Source organism: Prionailurus bengalensis, chromosome C1 (assembly GCF_016509475.1).
Source record: "Prionailurus bengalensis isolate Pbe53 chromosome C1, Fcat_Pben_1.1_paternal_pri, whole genome shotgun sequence".
In the NCBI taxonomy this organism is placed as follows: Eukaryota; Metazoa; Chordata; class Mammalia; order Carnivora; family Felidae; genus Prionailurus; species Prionailurus bengalensis.
The window spans coordinates 64,602,798-64,622,421 of NC_057345.1; the positions used below are offsets into that span (position 1 = coordinate 64,602,798).

The 19,624-nt window shown below is 40.8% G+C and overlaps 1 protein-coding gene and 1 pseudogene across 1 annotated transcript in view; both read left to right on the plus strand.

Annotated features, from left to right (window-relative positions):
- The window catches only part of ST6GALNAC5 (ST6 N-acetylgalactosaminide alpha-2,6-sialyltransferase 5), a 180,629-nt gene that overhangs the window by 66,077 nt on the left and 94,928 nt on the right, over positions 1-19,624 (plus strand). The window lies entirely within an intron of this gene.
- LOC122480664 lies at positions 5,901-7,649 on the plus strand (annotated as a pseudogene).

Sequence of the window (19,624 nt, forward strand, 5' to 3'; positions counted from 1 at the left end):
GCATGTTGGTAGGGTGGAAAGGGGAACTATAAAAAGCTTGTTTTGGATATATTCTTTGGAGATGCCATGTTGAGATTTTAGATAATTGAATATCACCTACCTCTTCAGAGAATGGTTTGGGCTGGAGAATACAAGTCTGGGGATCAGCAACATAGGAGTCATTGATCACCAAAAGGTAAAGATAAGATCACAGCAGGAGGTGGTGCAGAACAGAGGTCCTAAAATGGCCTTGCCGGTGGTTTTTCATTTTTGCTTGTCATTTCTTTTCCGTTGTTTTTGATGTTTGCTAATACAAGCTTCTTAAAAACCAAAAGTTTTGCAAAATCAAACACTAAAAAATAATAGGACTAGTGTGGAAAATAAAGATGAGGAAGAGCACTCAAAACCCCTAAGTTTATAACCAGAACCTTAATAAAAATAACAATAACCTCATTAAGTTATCGGCACAGTTAAAAATCTGATTAAATTCACAATTGGAGAGCGGTTAGAACATTTAAGTGCTACTCTCTTAGCAAATTTAAATTATATACTACAGTGTTATTAAGTATAGTCACTATGTTTTACATTATGGTAAACCTTATTGATCTTATAGATGAAAGTTTATACCTTTTTACCAACCTTTCTATTTCTCCCAACACTCCCCCTCTCTGGTGTGACCACTTTTCTACCTCTGTTTCTGAGTTAGACTTTTTTTTTTTTTTTTACAGATTCTATATACTAGTGATACCATGCAATATTTATCTGCCTCTGGTTTATTTGACTTAATAATGCCCTCTAGGGCCATGTTGTCACAGAGAGCAGAATTTCCTTCTTCCTCATGGCTAAATCATGTTCCATTGCACATATATGCCATATCTTCTTTATCCATTCCTCTGTTGGTGAACACTTAAATTGTTTCCATAACTTGGCTATTGTGAATAATGCTGCACTGAATAGGAGAATACAGATACATCTCTTCGATATCCTGTTTTCATTTCATTTGGCAATATACTCAGAAGCAGAATTGCTGGATCATAGAGTAGTTCTATTTTTAATTTTTTTGAGGAACTTCCATAGTGATTTCCATAGCGGCTATACCAGTTTACATTTTCGGCAACTCTCTCCTCCACATCTTCACCAACACTTACTATGTCTTGTCTTTTTGACGATAATCATTCTCGCAGGTGTGAGGTGATATCTTGTGGTTTTGATTTGCATTTCCCTGATGATTAGTGATGTGGAGCACCTTTTTATGTAGATGTTGGCCATCTGTATGCCTTTGGGAAAATGTTTATTCCGTTCCTCTGCTCATTTTTAAATTGGATTGTTTGGTTTTTTGTTATTGGACTGCATGAGTTCCTTATATGTTGGATGTTAACCCCTTCTCAGCTATATGATGTGTAAACATTTTCCACTCACAGTTTAAAACCATGTTAAATTCCCAATAATTTTTTTAAAAGGAAAATGATGGATGGTTTGATGGCAGATGCTGTAAGGAAGAGTCGAGGCTGCTGAGTTGTAGAAGAAAGAGCAAATGCACTAATTAAGGCAAACACCCACTAGGCATTTCTAAGACAGAGTGCAGGCAAACTTAAAGGAAGAACAAGGAATGAATGTGTTCACCTGGTGTGATAGGATGAAAAAAAACCAGTGTAAAACCACCACCTGATACTGATGTCAGTCCTCATTACCGGAGGAACATGTGAAACAAACATGCTTTTTTCTCAGACCCTGTGTGACTAATAATATTTATGCATGCAATTCATTGCTCTCAGTAACACCCCTGAAGAGATCAAAACTGACTGCATTCCAATTTGAATGCCTTTAGAACTAAGGTGTTAAATATACATTTGCCATAGGCTCCACCACTCCTTATTGTCTTATATCCCCTTATCTCCCATCCATTTCATACATTTATGTTTCCTGCCTTGTCTCTGCTGCATTTTTACTTGCAGGTGCCCTTTTGTGGAGAAGAAAAGAACTTAGAGGCAAAGCTCCCATTTAAGGGCAGCCACCAACTAAAAACTGATCATCAGAGAGGTAGATGGAACATTGAGAGAAAATGTTAGAGCTGAAACCAGAGGAGGAGAGCATTTCAGAAAAGTAATCATGATTATAAGATGCTGTGGGGAGGTCTTATGAGATCCTTGGATCCTGAGTAGTACAGCTTTGGTAGTTCTAATAAGAGCAGCTTTTGTATGGTGTGGTGGGGGCAGAGTCAGGCTGCCACACCAGGGAAAGGGGGCTGCAGAGAGAGAGAGGGAGGGAGGGAGGGAATGTGCTCCACTCTTTCACGAGGTTTGATAAGGAAGGAAAGGAGAGAGGAGCACTGTGTTTACAGAGAAACATGTTGAGAGAATTCTCTTTGTAGCACAAGGAAACTTTGTACATATTCTTTTTAGAGTGAGGAGACATAGCTGCTGGCGAGGAAAAGGAAAATGTTTGAAGATGAGAGACCAAGAGCAAGACTCAATGGAGCAACTCTCCAGTCTTCCATTTCATGATTTGATTCACTAGACAAGTGTGGACTCATCTTTGTTTCATTTCGAGCTCCTTCTGACTGGAAGTGTGACTTCTGGCATTATATTTACAGATTCTCCCCTGCCCCCTCCATACCCGTCCCCTCCCCCAATAACTGGTCTATGTAGTTCCTTTGTTTATAAATTTAAAAAAAATTTTTTTTTAACGTTTATTTATTTTTGAGACAGGGAGAGACAGCATGAATGGGAGAGGGTCAGAGAGAGAGGGAGACACAGAATCTGAAACAGGCTCCAGGCTCTGAGCTGTCAGCACAGAGCCTGACGCGGGGCTCGAACTCACGGACCGTGAGATCATGACCTGAGCCGAAGTCAGATGCTTAACCGACTGAGCCACCCAGGCGCCCCTATAAATTTTTTTTAATGTTTATTTTTGAGAGAGAAAAAGAGAGAGAGAGAGAGAGAGAGAGCAAGTGGGGGAGGGGCAGAGAAAGAGAGAGACAGTATCTGAAGTAGGCTTTGCATTGACAGCAGTGAGCCCAATGCAGGGCTTTAACTCATGAACCTTGAGATCATGACCTGAGCCGTAGTGAGATGCACAACTGACTGAGCCACCCAGGGGCCCCTCCCTGTAGTTCCTCTGTAAAGATAACCTGTGCTGTAGTAGTGTCTACCAGAAGCCATCTGCTGACAATGGAAGAGTGAGGAGCCAATGCAGGTCACATCTGCTGTGACACAGCCCTGAAGGTGCTTAGCAGATGAGCGGACCCCCTTTATTGCTGAAATATCGCCTGTCTCATTATGTTTAACATTTCAAACATTATTAATTTTTAATTATTTACATTTAATTATCTGCTTTACTTAAGCATCCAAATTCCACAGCTAATGTTCTCAATGAAATATTTACTAAACAATCAACCCTCTTGGATTCCACAGAGCTGAATGTTTTCAATTTGCAATAAACCTTTCCTTTGCACACTAGTGTTCTGGAGGTGACTGCACTCTGGGCTCTTATGGCTTCAGCTGCAGCATCCGTTCTGTCTCAGGGACACTCTGTCAACTCTAATGGGATAGATTGCCCTGCTGCACATTAGTGTTAGCAGGTTGAGCGCGACTGGGACACTCACACCATCTCCCTTCTCATTTCTCTTCTGTTAGGGCTGGAAACACATTAACAAGGAGCCAGTTCTGGTGATAGAAAAGTGAAACAAACTTATTTGCGGTCAAAAGGCAGAGGAATGATGAAAACTGATCATTGCTCCCCCACAAGAGGTGGTCACTCACACAACTGATTAGCCAGGCAGCCTTTCCATGGCAAAATCAGGACCCACAGTGAATGGGAATGCCATTTTCAGAACCAAGGCCAAGGGAAACAGGCTTATCCACCTTGTCATCCCTGCCACCAGTACTCCAGAACTCCATCATCCTTTGTGCAGAAGGAAGGGGCTCATGGCCAACAAAACATGCACTGGCTTCAATTTGTTTTCCAGGATTGAAGACAGAGGGAATTACGCTAATCTACGTATATTCACTAGTGAGGGCTCCCTTGTTACCACTTACAAGATCACAACGGGGGTTGATTATGTGATGTATACAGCATAGTGGTTAAGAGTGAGGGAAACGGGGAGTCTGGGTGGCTCAGTTGGTTGATCATCCAACTCTTGATTTCGGCTCAGGTCATGATCTCATGGGTTTGTGGGATTGAGCCCCACATCATGCTCTGAGCTGACAGTGTGGAGCCTGCTTGAGAGTCTCTCTTCCTCTCTCTCTCTGCCCCTCCCTGCCTCATGTGCACATGTGTGTGCATGCGCGCACATTCTCTCTTTCTCTCAAAATAAATAAATAAACATGAAAAATAGAAGTGAGGGATATGGGTTAGACATTCATCCCACAGGTATTTACATCCTACAGGTATTTACCTGCTCTGTGCCAGGCGCTGTGCTAGGCACCAAAGAGATCAGAAAACAAGACAGATGTGGTTGCTAACTTCATGGATCTTCTATTACAATGAATTTAAGACTCCAGGATTTGAGTCAGGACTACCACCTACTAACTGAATAACTGGATAAGTTAATTAACCTCTCCAGGCCTTAATTTTCTACCTATAAAATGAGAATAATCAAAGGACCTCCTCATAGGGTAGCTGTGATGAGTATTTAATTATTTACATGCAAATGCATGTAAAACTCAGAAATATTAAGACCAACACCTACGGCTGGTTTCACTGGGTTGTTGTAGCTTAGTTACGCATGTATAGTTTCACTAAAGACCTGTATTTGAGACATTTAACAAAATTAGCATTTTAATTATGAGTATTAAATTAAAATTATCATTACTGGGCACAGGTCTCGCTTAAGTAGCAGTTGGAGACAAGATACAGAGGATGTGGCTGCAGTGACCAGATGTTAGGGAGGCTGGATTTCTGAATTTGGGTAATGGGTCAGACACATTAGTATAATACCTGGCATGAAATAAGTGCTCAATAAATGCTAGTTGTTGTTAGTGTTATTATGATTATTAGGCCCTGAAGCCTTCATAAGTAAATAAAACTGACTTAATGGAGCACAAGTGTGGTGTTTATATGTACCAAGTAACTAATAAATGTGAGCTCACACGTACGCACGTGCGCACATGCACCCACACACACTTCAGTCTGCATCTTTATGGCAGGCTATTCCAAGCGTGTATGAAATGGAAAGGACCTTAGAATGATGGAACTCCCTCAGGATGATGGAACTTGGGATTTGGAGAAGTAAAGTAGCTTGCCAAGTCACAAGGAAAGGACCTTAGAATGATAGAAAGCTCCCTCAGGATGATGGAACTTGGGATTTGGAGAAGTAAAGTAGCTTGCCAAGTCACATAGTGAGTAGTAAAGTAGGAATTAAAATCTGCTTTTTTGCCCCAGCTGGAAAAGGTCTACTGTACCCACACTGCCCCTCTTCTCGCTGCTTCATTTCCTACCCACTGATGAGGAGGGACACCTACACCACAGGGGCAGACTGCAAACATCTTGCCCTTCATGCCAAACATAGTTACAAGCTTTGGAGGGCAGCAATTTTGCCTTTCCTGGCTCCTCCCCTTTCTGCCTCCTGTTTGGTTCATAATGAAGATAAAACCCAAACACAAAAGGTGTAGGACTGACAAACATAGCCAGTCTCACTGGGTGGCTGTGGCTCAGTTGTGCTTGTTATAGATTCACTAAAAACTTTTGTTTGGAGCCTCACAAAATTAGCATTTTAATTGTGGGTATTAAATAAAAACTGCCATTATTGAACTCAGCTCTAGTTAAGTAGCAACTGGAGACAAGATATGGAAGATGTGGTTCTAGTGACCAAATGTCAGGACTGACAACTCTGTGGGCCAGACATTCTGTTAATCACACAAGGCCTCTTAAATCCTGCTTTTTAGTCATTCTTAAATAACCAGTGTTGCGCTCAGCTGTTGGCACAGAACATGTGACATGCACACTCAGGAACATTAGTAGACAGCTTCTTCTAAAATGGACTTGGGAAACAAGAGTGCAGCATGAACATGGGGAAGCAAAAGAAAGCAAGAAAGTATGCGACCATGAAGCGAATGCTTAGTCTCCAAGATCAGAGGCTTAAAGAGAAGGATAGATTGAAACCTATAAAGAAAGAAAAGAAAGATCCCAGTGCACTCAAGGAAAGAGAAGTCCCCCAACATCCTTCCTGCTTATTCTTCCAGTATAACACACAGCTGGGTCCACCTTACCACATCCTTGTTTATACCAATGTTATCAACTTTTCCATTAAGGCCAAATTTGACTGGGGCGCCTGGGTGGCTCAGTTGGTTGAGCGTCTGACTTCGGCTCAGGTCATGATCTCGCGGTTCATGAGTTTGAGCCCCGCATCGGGCTCTGTGTTGACAGCTCAGAACCTGGAGCCAGCTTCAGATTCTGTGTCCCCCTCTCTTTCTGCCCTACCCCTGCTTGTGCTCTGTCTCTGTCTTTCAAAAATAAATTTAAAAAAAAAATATATATATATATATATATATATATACATAAAAGCCAAACTCGACTTAATAGAATCAATGATGGACTGTGTATGCCAAGTGTGTCCCTTGTATAACTGACTGTAATGGCTGAAACTGAGAAGTTGGGGCAAAAGTATGGAGTGGCTCTAAGGATTGCCAAGGATCCAAGATTTGAACGATTACCATGCACACACAAAGGAACCTATGCAAATGACTTCTTAGTAAAGAGAGTAACTCAGCACAAGTATTACATTGTGGCCACAGTTGACCAGGACCTTAAAGGAAGGATCTGGAAGATCCCTGGAGTGCCCATCATGTACATTTCTAACCATAGGTACAACATTGAGTGGATGCCAGATGATTATGGAGCCCCTCAGTTCTAATTCTAACACTCTAAAGAGAGTTCCTCTGCCTTCCTTTACCAACTTTTTCTGTTGCCAGTTCATGTAGCAATACGTTATAACATGAATTATTCTCCTGCTTACCCATTTGCTCTGTTATGAGCTGAGTATGGTTAAATACACTCACTTTTGATGTTGTTTTGAAATTGATATTTTGTATCATTTTGAATTTTGTCACATCTTTTTATAAATCAGATGATTGCACACATAAAAAAATTAAAAAGTAATAAAATGGACTTGGATTTATCTTTAGGTCACTTAATTTCCATGCTGAGGAGTTCACATTACTGTCACCATAATAGGCACTGTCATCATTGACTTTTCCGGTGATGTAGTGCACAGACTTCTGCTTGAACCCCACAAATTGAATTCAGAGAACTGGTTGCTGTAGTTGATCAAACAGTGGCTCCCAAAAAGATATGTCCACTTCCTAATCCCTGGAACCTGTAAATGTGACCTTATTTGGAAAAGAGGGTCATCGTAGATGTAATTAAGGATCTTGAGATCATTCTGGGTTACATGGGTCAGCCCAAAAATCCAATTTCAAAGTGTCCTTACACATGAAGACAGAGGTAAGGACTGGAGTGATGCACCGGCAGGCCAGGACTTCCCGGAGCCACTGGAAGCTGGAAGAAGCAAGATATGATCCTCTCCCTAGAGTCTTTGGGAGGTAGTGTGTCCCTGCTGACAACTTGATTTCTGGCTTCTAGACTCCAGATCTTTGAGAATTTCTCTTGTTTTAAGCCACCAAGTGTGTGGTGATTTATTATGGCAGCTCCAGGAAAGTAATACACACTTGCCAACTACAAGTCCGGGGCTTCCTAAATGAGAGGTGTTGGATGGGGCAAGGGAACTCAGAGTCAGTTCTGAAGAGCACTAGGGAAGTGGGTGGAGAGATGGGCGGGCCTCTGAGGTAGGAGGGGCCTCTGAGATTCTGGAGGAAGTGTTTACTATCCTCTGCACTGTGCTTCCATTTTAAAGGGACTGCTCATTTGCTTGTTTTCTCACCCATGCTTCCAGTCTTCCCTTCCTCCTATGTATGTGGTGAAGGGATGCCCCAAATTTGCCTTTTTCTTCTAACCTGTAGTATAAGAACAATTTGGACCTCAGAGTCAACCATGTTAGCAAACAATATTTCTTAAATTGTTTTTTAACTATTTCTATTGTTAACTCAGCATTCATTTTCCCTTTACCATTCATTCTCACCCATTTGTCATATGACAGGCCAATGTTCTCTTAAGACTGGTAAATTCACTTACGGTGGATCAATCAGTCAAGCTGCACCCAGAAGACCACTCTTCAAAATTACTGGAACATTTGGTATTTCCAATATCAGAGTTTGCTAGCATCTGGAGAAATGCCTACTAATGTTCACACATTTGTGCATTCCTTCATTTGGTCTGTGAAGATGTTTGTTAGGCTTTGTGTGTGCCAGGCACTGTGTTGGGCACAGAATGCTCAGGTTCACAGAGCAGGCATAGTGCTGCCCTTCTGGAGCTGTGGGCACAGTAGCACATCTCGATCTTGACAGAGCAGACTTGGTGTTCTCCGAGATTAATTTGAGATCTAACTTCACTGGTTTTCTCTGGAACCCTTCCCTCTCCCTGCCTGCATCAAAGCAACCTGGACTCCCAAAAGAAAGTTCTAATATCAATGAGGGTGTCCACAGAGCTTCTGGGAACGTCCCCTCCCCACTCACTGTCCACTTCCACAGGCATCTGGAGTACCTCTCTCCACCCCAAGTCAAGAAAGAGCCTGATTCAAAATCCACCAACAGCTGATTTGCACTGGATTTGTCACCCATGTGTAGCAATCTGAAGAGTTAGCCCTCTAAAAGGGTCATTTGAGCTATCATAACATAAAGAACAACTCTGATTTTTGCCCTAAAGTGATAACAACATTCAGAGTGGGAATTGTACTTACGGAGAGCTTGACTAGCCAGTTCCGCTTGTTTCTCACAAATAGTCTCTGCCTCTTCCCTCTAGCCACAACTTAGGTTTATTGAGATATTGCTCTGACCTGCACTGCTCTAAGCATATTTAGAAGTTATTAACGCATTTGCTCCGCCTAACAACCTGAGATTGGTGCTATCATTCCCATTTTACAAATGAAGAAACTGAGGTAAAGAGAGGTTAAGTTACTTCCCAGTTTTCAAAGTGGCAGAAAGGGTTTGGTAGTTTGGCTCCAGAGTCCAGAGTCCACAGTTTTAAGCACTGTACCAGGCTGCCCTCACAGGGTCAAAGTATCAGGCATTGGTAACCTATGTGTGGATGATGGTTGGTTAGCTAATCAGCAGTTGAACAACAAGAACCCAGGTTCTTTGACTACAGATACTCCTCTCTCCGCCCTGGGTCATATAAAAAAATAATTGTAGAAGAGAGGGAGATTGAAAAATAAAGTGCAAGGCAATGCAGTAAAGCCTCATTTTTCACTGATTTGAAAGACTTCTTGAGCAGACAACACCCTCTCCAAAGTAGCCTTCCATACCCCACAGGGTGAGACCCAGCTGTGCTGACTTCTGCCTCGGAGCTTGCAGTCCTGAAGCATTGCCAGATGCAGTGCAGGAACCCTCAATACAGCAGCTCTTTATAACAGTTTGGGAAGGAAGCAAGCTACCTCGTTCCGTCTATGAACAATCAGAGACACAAGTAACAGGAGAGTTTAACTAGAACATTTTTGTTCCTCAAAGTCTCAGTATAAAAGTCATGCTTTTAGTTCATTACTGTGACAAGACATGAGACAGTTAATTCACTGAGATGACTTCTAAACTGTGAAGGTGTATTAGTAACCAAAATTTGGTTAGGACACATGTGAAATCATGTGGGATTTCTTTGGAGTACACAATGCCTGGATACTGCATTCTTTAACGAAAGCAGGGTGTGGTTTGCGCATACAGGGTGGAGAGTTGTGGGTGCTCAGCAGGTAATTTATTTCCTGGTCATGGGCTGATGAGCACAAGGGTCCAAGGGCAGGCAGATCAAAAGAGAGGAGGACTGTGTGCCCAGGTGCTGTTTCTCTTACCCTAAGGCTGCCCGAGGCAATAGTTTTCATCCGGTAGGACACAGAAATGCTTCCCCTGATATACAGTGCCAGGAATCTAGAGGAAAACATGTCCTGGTTCTGTCTAGAACACTGGTAACAATTCCTGTGGAATGGCTTTCATTTTTTAAAAGAGAGAACTAGATGACTATTGTGTCATTTCCACAGCCAACAGTTTATAGGTCAAGATGATCTGGAGCTAAGAAATGTAATATTCATTATGACACAGCATGACAAAGAGAGTTTTGTTTGGTAAAGAATTTTCCTTTAATCAGAGGCCCAGGAAGGATGAATATAAAAAGGTCTTTAGCATTCCAAGACAAATTAGATGGCCCCCTCTCTGTCTCCCTTTCTTATCTTCCTAATTATTTATTCTGCACCCCTTACCCACCCACGGCCAAGAATGTAAACCACACGAAGGCAGGGATTTTTGTGTTTGCTCCTTGTGGTGTCCGCTGTGCCTTGCACAAAGCCTGGCACATGGTCCCTCTTCAATACGTAAACAAATGAAGAGTGAGTGAATTGTGATCTGAAGAACAACCCTCCCAAAAGAATTCATTTGTTAAAATAAGCTAGCGCATTGCCTATAAAGCAGCTTCCTTCATTAAGGGCAGGCCTGTAGGTTAACTTGCGATAGAGTCTGTGATTCCAGCATCCAGCCTAATGACATGGCTCTTCCACGGACAGTGCTCTCTGCTTCCCTCCACCAGTTGTTCTTCCCTGGCATTTGTTCTGGATCTGTAGTTCTAGCTTTTCCTCCCAAGAATCCACCTGAGGAGAGGTTGTGTTTTTCTTACATTCGAAGCTTAGCAAATTGAGTAAAACCCACTTAGGCAAACACCTGACCATCTTTTGAATTGTAAGAGACCTGGAAGCTGAAGACCGAGGTTGCTAATTTGAGGGATGCCTGGCAGCTTGCGCCCAGCTTTGGGCTCAGCGTGGCTTTCCCGGGCAGTCAGGACTGTCTCTGGATTCTGTCCTGGCTCAGCAGAAGTGCAGGGTAATGCCAGAGCGGCAGGGTGAAATGGATCCATGGCGGGCCATCCGTGGTGGGCACCTGGAAAACCCTCCTTACCGTGTCCTGGCCCATCTGGCATTCTAAGATCCTAGGATTGCTCGAAACCTAATAAAAGGTGTCCAGAGGGCCCAGGGTTAACACGGCGTTGTTCCTCAGGTACAAGATTATGGTTTCCAATAAAATGATTTGTGAAGCCTGAGGTGATTTTGTGGGAGAAAAAAAGGAAGATTAAAAAGGCTGTGTCAAAATACTGTTTTGATTAGACCACAAGCATAATTCTAGAAAATGGAAAGTAGTAGAAATGTAGCAGAAAATGAGCCTGGGGCCTACCCTCCTGGGATGAACCGAGGTCATAAATCATCCCCTCTGTCCCCAATTTTTCAAGTGTGATGTTTTTTTCTACATTTTGTAGACTTAAATATTCTACATTGTGGAAAAAATAGCTAATGCACAATCCTTTACGTTTAAGCTCATATTATTATATTTGCCATCTTTTTAATTTGGGGAAGATATTTCATCTACCCTGTTTTGGAATATATATGATCTTGTGCTTTACTTTCTTATGAAGGAGGGGAGAGTAAATCAATAAGCTCCTTGGTTTAGGGGGAACTAATTACTAAATTTCCCTCCAGTTCTGCAGGCTGTGACAACAGGCTGTTTCCTTCCTGACAACTGAACTTTGCATCCCAACCTCCATTAGTCTTAATAGAAGCCATGCATTCTCTCCCCCTCGCTGTGATATAAGAATAATTTTTCCTCCGAGTGGAATAATGGTTGTGAAGTCATTTAGGTATTCACAGAAAAAAATAGCCTTTTGCTGTTGTTTTTTATTGATTCCCAGAATGAGGCTAAGAGTAACCCTGCTCCATTTTACCGTAAATACTATTAATCGAGAGAGGAGTTCTAGTGTAGAGAGACGATTGATTTGAATTTAAATGAGTTAATATTCAGAATTTCCATCAAGACTCAGATAAAACAACAAAATCATCCAGTGACTGTGGCTAAATTGTAGAGCTTCTGTTTAGACTGCCTGAACAAAAGCTTGCATTTTCAGTGCACCAGATATGAAAAAAGATCGTAAACACTCCACTCCCCAATCCTGTTGTACATGAGATCCCAAAAGTACATGCTTCACCTCCACCATTACTGATTTATTCATTCCTGACCTCATTCCCAAGGCAGCTCACCCATTTCTTCCACCTGTCCAGAACCAATGTCTTCTTTTAAATGAGAATTTTTCACTCCAGAAAAATAGGTTGACTTTTGAATTTGACAAAGTAGAGGTTGGAGTTATGGTGCTGTTTTAAGAGAAGTGGGGAGGCCAGATTCCCAATCTACATAATAATTCAACAGAATTTAAAGCTGTCTTTAGCACTTTGCATTAGAAGCAAGTAATTACCTCCAACTGGAATGAAATGAGGGTCAAGAATGGTTTCAAGCAATCAAGTGGAAGTGTTACTTGCTTTATTGAACATGCTAATACAAAGCTGTATTCAGAAGAGTTAAAGGAGAAAAATTCCTCCAACCCAAATTGCCTTGTGAGCTTTTTTGCAAGAGCGGGCCAGAATGTTGTGTAGCTGATAAAAAGTCTCAGTTGTTTAGTGTTAACACTTTAAATGACTTCACCTAGGAATTTTAGTGATGCTGGACTTATACTTTTGTATCTAATTTTAATGATGCGTTCTCTGTACCTAAGGATAAGTGCACATCCATTCTCTGTGCATGTAACTTAACTATGTATCTCAAATGGGTGTGCCTATTTCAAATGGTTAGCTTGGCATCCTACCAGATTATAAAATTAATTTAAGTAGATATGAATTATACAATTTTAGTAGGTGGAAATATTCGCTGAGTCAGTTTCTTCTTGTGTAATACTAGGCTTATAAACATACTTATCCAAACTCAAACACATTTTTTATTTACTCAGGCATCCATGATTCTAATCTGCATGGGCAGCAATTCAAATTCATAACAAGAATTTATTTATTAGCAACAATTTAACTTAGAGAGTAAAAATGCAATCAGATCCAGAATTCATGAATTTGCTTTTTCTTTTTTTTTTTCTTTTCATTAGACACTAACCAAAGTCTAGGATGAGTACTTTATACACCTAGGTTGATCATAATATAAATAATTCTGGCTTAAGAATTATGTCTTGTAGCTTTTTAAAAAATATTCTCTATCATATAACAGGAAATAAGTGGATGTTAAACTTGGTTAAATGATTCAAAAAGACAATGTAAGTAAGACAAACTATTTAACACATCATGAAGTGGGCAGTCTCTATTTTCAAGGGTCCAGAGAACTGCAAAATGGGGTGGAAGCAGGAAGCTTTCATAGGATGAAGAATAAGGAACAGGAAGAAGGAAATTTAAGTGGATTAGGAAAAAGAAAGTAAACATAGAGCCCAGAGTTGGCTTGGTGTTTGGGATTGGCTGACTGGATAAACCATGTTCCTGGTCAAGTGCAGCAGCTACAGGGACATGAAAGTTCTCTAGGTCTGTTTGCTGGCATGACATCACCAGGCAGGAGCAGCTCCATCCTGGGCCTAGAAGTTCATTTGGACAGCTCTTTAAATAAGTACATTGATTTTATTTTTTTATTTTTTATTTTATTTATTTTTTTGGTTTATTTTATTTTTTTAATAAAAAATTTTTTTTAATATTTATTAATTTTTGAGGGAGGGGGCAGAGAGAGAGAGAAGGAGCTGTCAGCACATAGCTCAACGTGGGAATCGAACTCTCAGACCACGAGATCATGACCTGAGCCGAAGGCGGAAGCTTAATTGTCTGAGCCACCCAGGCGCCCCTAAATAAGTAACTTTAAGTGATAGATTGTTAAAATTTAAATTAGATCATGGTTATTAAAAAGTTACAAAATTATTGAAGGTTTATAGTTCAAAGCCATCTGAAGTATTTAATTCACCTTAAAAGTTTTATCTTTTATCTTAAAAAGTTTTTTCTAGTACACATTAAAACAAACAAACAAAAGGGAACAGTTAGGTAAAACTAGGACTTTGGAAAAAGTGTTCAAAGCAGAGGAGAAAATTTGTGTGTGTGTATAAATTCCCCTCAAATCCCTCTCTATTGCACTGACACATTCATATTGTGAAGCAAGATAATTGGAGAGGATCTCTGGAAAAATGCAAAATTGTTAATTCTGCAGAAGTCTCCTGTAACCTTGCTTGGCCCCCTTTTCATCCCCTGATGAGATGGACTTGATAGATCAGAGGAAAATTTGGGAAAGGGTAACAAATAAACCCTAAGAGTACATTGTTTACACATTAAGGGTTTATCTGCACTCAAAGTCCAAAATGAACCAGATGTCCCTTTCCATCTTGTAACCAGCAAGGTTAAGTGTATCAAAGAAAGAGAGAGCTGAAAGTTGTTCCAAGTGTTTGTAACGGCCAGGTTGAGAAGTACTTGGTGATACTTTCTCCCACATTTCACTGACCGCACTCAGCCACATTACCCCGACCTAATGCAGTGGAGGTGGGGCAATGTGAGGCCAGCAAGAGGACATGAGACTTACAGTCTCTGCCACAGGACATTTGCTGACTCCCTTATGCTCATCCTACCTTGGCAGCCAGCTCTCTGTTTTCTCTCCTCTGAACCAACAAACCTCCAAAGAAAGAAAATTTCAGGGTGCCTGGATCGCTCAGTCGGGTTAAACATCCATCTCTTGATTTTGACTCAGATCATGATCTCATAGTTCATGAGTTTGAGCCCCAAGTTGGTCTCTATGCTCTCAGTGGATTCTCTCTGGGATTGGGATCTCTCTCTCTACCTCTCTCTCTGCCCCTCCCTGACTCATACTCTCAGTCTTTCTCAAAATAAATAAATAAACTTGGAAGGAAAGAAGGAAGGAAGGGAGGAAGGAAAGAAGGAAACTTTCCAATGAGAGAGAGAGATTGAATGAGAACACAGGCTCTCGTACCATGCCCAAGAGCGTAAAATTCCAGAGTGGTGCCATATTTCAGTGTTATACACTCCAGGTCATCCTGCACATCATTTCTTAAAGACTAAAAAGAGAAGAAGATAGAGCAATCACAATGAGAATATATGTTTACACTATTGAAATAACAACATAAATAAGAACGTAGCTCTCACTCTGCTTCCCTTCCTCTGGGTAATTACTCCCACTGTAGTGAGTATGATAAAGCGTACGTCTGACTCCCTTATTCCAGAAACACATTAAGAACCTTAAGCTTCCTCAATCTTAAGCCACCTGGTTATCGACCTTATCTTCATTTCTTAAAGGGTACCTACTATTGAGCCATTTCTTATTCTCCTGAATATTCGGTGACGTCGTGGTCATCAGCATGAGTGACACTTTCTGGACTCGTCCAACCAACATTTTGAATGTCTTCCAAGTGCCAGGCCTTGTGCCAGCTTGTTTCTGAGGCTGCACTCCTCTCCAGGACTCATGGTCTAGCAGCTTCTGTCTGAGTCCAGACAGGTACGCTATGGGAAACATAACCACTGTTTCTTGTAACCCACACCCTGAGGTGTGCTGCAGGGTCTGTGCTGAGCCATAAAATGGAAAGGTTCTCTGAGGTAAGCAAAGGTTTCCGATGCTTACTTACTGCTCCCAAATAGTCACATCCAGGATGGGATGGCCCATACATTAAAGACAAAATATTTGCTATTCTTATAGAAGTTAAGAATTGGGATTAGTTTTTCCCAAAGCAAACTTCAGCGCTCTCCAGTGTCTCTCAGACTTTATTTGGTGATTAGGGGGCAGGGGGGAGAACAATGTTCTGAACATTGACTGTTTGTGCCTATCTGGGGCTCACTTTTACCATCAGAGATGCTCCTTGCTGGCCATAATGCTGGCCCATAGTGGGTGGGCCTGGAGTGGGGGCAGTAGCTTGAGGAGGTACGCTCCCTAGACTCAGCTCTTCCATTAATTAGCTCTGCGACCTTGGAGGAGTCCTTTGGCCCCTGTGAGCTCCAGTTCCCTCATGTGTAAAATCAAATGCTTGGACTAGCCATGGCTCTCCCAGCTGTGACACCCTGTTGTTCTAGCCTTCTGTATTTCTGCCTCTGTAATTGAGGTCAGCAGCCCTGTGTCATATGGGGTCTGCAGGGAGAATGTATTGGAGCAGTGTCACCAGGATGATCACCTCAAAAGGCATTCGCCCCACTGTGACTTGCCAAGAGAAAAACCATTGGACACATCACCTCTAGAACTCTTTGGCATTGTTTTTTTTTTTTTTTCCCTACAACTTCCAGGTGTTCACTATGGTCACAAACTGAGAAAGGAAATAAATAATTCTTCTCCAGCCAGTAAAGCCAACAGGTAGAAAGGTTGGGTTTCTTTATACCCATGAATATGTCACTAAGATAGCCATGGCAAAGGATGCTTAGCCCATGGCTAATGGAGAGTCAATGGGTTTATAGAGAGAAAGTTATCAAAAGCAAAGAGTTGCCTGTCACTGGGAGCCCAAATCAGCCCAAGCAGACTTAACCATGCAATATTGTGAACTTATAGACCTAGAGTGTCAGAGGATGAGTCTCCCCCTGACATTTACACACATTTTGCAGACAAGAGAACTGAAGCCCAGAGAGGATGACCAGCTCAACATGATGAACAATAGGCAGAACTGAGATGAAACCTGTTATCTTCTGACTCCTGACTCAGAGGTCCATAGTCTTATACTATCCTGCACTAGAGAATTCATAGACATACTCATAGAAACCTGAATATGTTATCGAGAATAGTAGTGGGATGATAATGCCGATAATGGTCATTGTACATACCACATATTTATACTTTATGCATATCACATGTGTTACATATACACTCATACACACATACCCCATTTATTGAGTAGCCAACGTTAGCCAGGCACTTTGCTAGTCATTTGATATACCTGCTTGTGTATTTTATGATGACTCTATAAGATATAATCCCTTTATTATTATTATTAATCCCTCTAATTGAGGCTTAGAGAGATGACATGACTCATTCATTTGATGACAAGTAGCCACTCATTTCATTGAACCAATTGTTTTAAGTTCTTACTATGTACAGGCATTAAACTAGTCACTGTGGTGGAATTTAGAAATAAATTAGGAAAGAGCTCTGCCTTCAAAGAGATGACAGAGATGTCTGACATAAACCATACACTTATATAACAGCGATATAAAGGAGAAATAAGACTGATGTCAGAAGAAAGATCTGACTACATTCCAGGGGAATTCAGAGCAAGGGATGTATTTTTTTCATATTGAATGGATCAAGGGAGGAAAGACAAGAGTCAGGAGGTAGCTGAACTGAGCCTCAAAAGAAGGATAGGTAGCGGGCACTAAAACTGGGGTAGAAAGCCTGATCTCTGACCAGTACATGGCTACAACAAAGGGACAGTGAGTATAAAACCTTTAGTAAATAAGGACCCAATATGACTAATCTCATGAACCACTTGCTATAAAGAAATCTGACTTTCTGATTTTGTTATACTGAAAGAAATGGGAAAACCATTAGAAAACTTGTGAAGTTGGTGTCCAAACTAAAAGCAAAGTGGAACCGACCCCAACACCATGAGCATCTCTTCATAGGAGAAGAAACTAGAGCATTTTCCTGTACAGTCCACAGGATTTATAGTTGTAATAGGTCGTTGATTCTGAACCCAGAAATCTGAACACAGTGGGTCAAATCAACCTCCTAGAAAGAGAGGATCCACAGAAGAAAAAAGCCTGATGCAACACAATTAACCTACATCACCACTTTACAGAAGAGCAGTGGTTTGTCCCCCATGGAAGTAAGAACAAAAAGAGAAGATTGGGCTGAAACCAGTGTCGTGCTGGTAAATGTTTAAACACTAGTTCTTTTTTTTTTTTAATGTGCATATATACATGCTTAAGTTTATTACATATTTTATTAATATAAAGGCAGCACACAATTTACCAGTAAAGATAAAATATCCTATACTCTTTGTTGTAAATTCCCTATAGCCGATTCGTTCTCACAGAATGCTTTCATGGATTTTTGCAAAATTCGTGTGTCTGTAGCCAACATCTGCTTGCAGTTAGTTGAGTGAGTGTAGTTCCACCATGAATGGGGTTGATATTTTTGGTTATTTAATGGGTTAAATGAAAGTGAAACAAAAATACCTGTGTTGGAACTTTACTCACTCCTCAATAACACAAGAGACTTCTTGGCTGTATCAAACAGTAATTGTCAAATGATACTAGAAGACTAGTTTTTCAATTTTGTGCTATGCATGATATGAGGGCTATAGACAAAACACATTTTTATCTACAATAGTAACATTTTCTCCATCACTTTGGTAACAATCCACAGAACAATAAACTAAGTTCTGACTTGTAATATTTGCTTATTTCTGTGATACAAATACTCCCAAATGGCTGGTTTCCAGCTACCAAAGAGATATCACTGAGTGCAGAGTAAGGAAGACAGGCATAAGAGCAGACCTTCTATGATATATACTCTACATAGAAGAACTTTGTCAGATGTGTGGTTTGCAAGTTTTTCCTCCCAGTCTGTAACTTGTCTTTTCATTCCCTTAAAAGAGTCTTTCACAGCACAAAAATTTTTAATTTTGATGAAACCCAGTTTATCAATATTTTCTTCCATGGATCATGTCTTTAGTATCGTGTCTAAGAACTCCTCACATAAGTTTAGGTTCTGAAGATTTTTCTCCTATGTTTTCTTATAAAAGTTATAAAGCTTTCCATTTTTTATTTAAATCCATGATCCATTTTGAATTCATTTGTATGTGGTGTGAGGCTTTAAGTCCAGGTTCATTTTGTTGCCTATGGATGTCCAACTGTACCAGCACCATTTGCTTAAAAGATGATCTTTTCTCCATTGAAATTCCTTTATTTTCATATAACTTATCTTCTTGTAAGTTTGTTAGTAATGGTTGTGGTTTGACATCCAGCTCACAAAGTCCCTGAGAATTTGATCATGGGTTCTGGAAGCCAGTACGGGCTGGCCCCTGCACACTGTTGATTTAAACCATGTTGCACGGTTTTGATTTGGGGGAAAACAAGCAGTCATGGAGATGATTAGGGATGGTGAGCACGCACAAATACTGCAGTATAGAACATAAAACATTATAAAAGCGTTAGGGCCCAGAGGTGGCATTAGTACCATCTTGTAGAAAATTAAAACTCAAGTTTGAAACTCACACTCATTAGCTATGGGGAGAGGGAGTAAGAATTGAATGCAATTCCTACTATTCATTTGAAATTGCTTAATTAATAGGTTTCCTTCATACTGATTGCATGGCCAGGCAGCTTGGTAAAGCAGTCATGGCTTCTGTGGTCAAACGAAGCTGGGTTTCAGTCTTGGCTTTGACGTTTCCCAGCCTTGAAGAAACACCTCACTGACGTTTAGTCTCCCGTAGTGTTAAAATGGAGAGAAGAATCAAAAGCTGTGTCCATTAACTTATTGAATACTTGATGAACTCCAGGCTATGTAGAAAGGATGAAGGATATGGCAGTAAGCAAAGTCATCATGTTTTTTGCCCTCATAGAACTCAAAGTCCAGTGGGAAGGTAGACAATGGAAAATAAGCACACTAGTAAATAAAATGGTATTACAATTGTGGTAAGTGTCATAAAGAAAAAAAAAAACAAGCAGATGCTATGATTCAAACAGTCAAACAAAAACCCCAACACAGTTCCAGTAACAGAGGTTGCTAAGTGGTAGCTATTTTTTTTCTATTACAGATTTGGGTAAGTTTCAGAG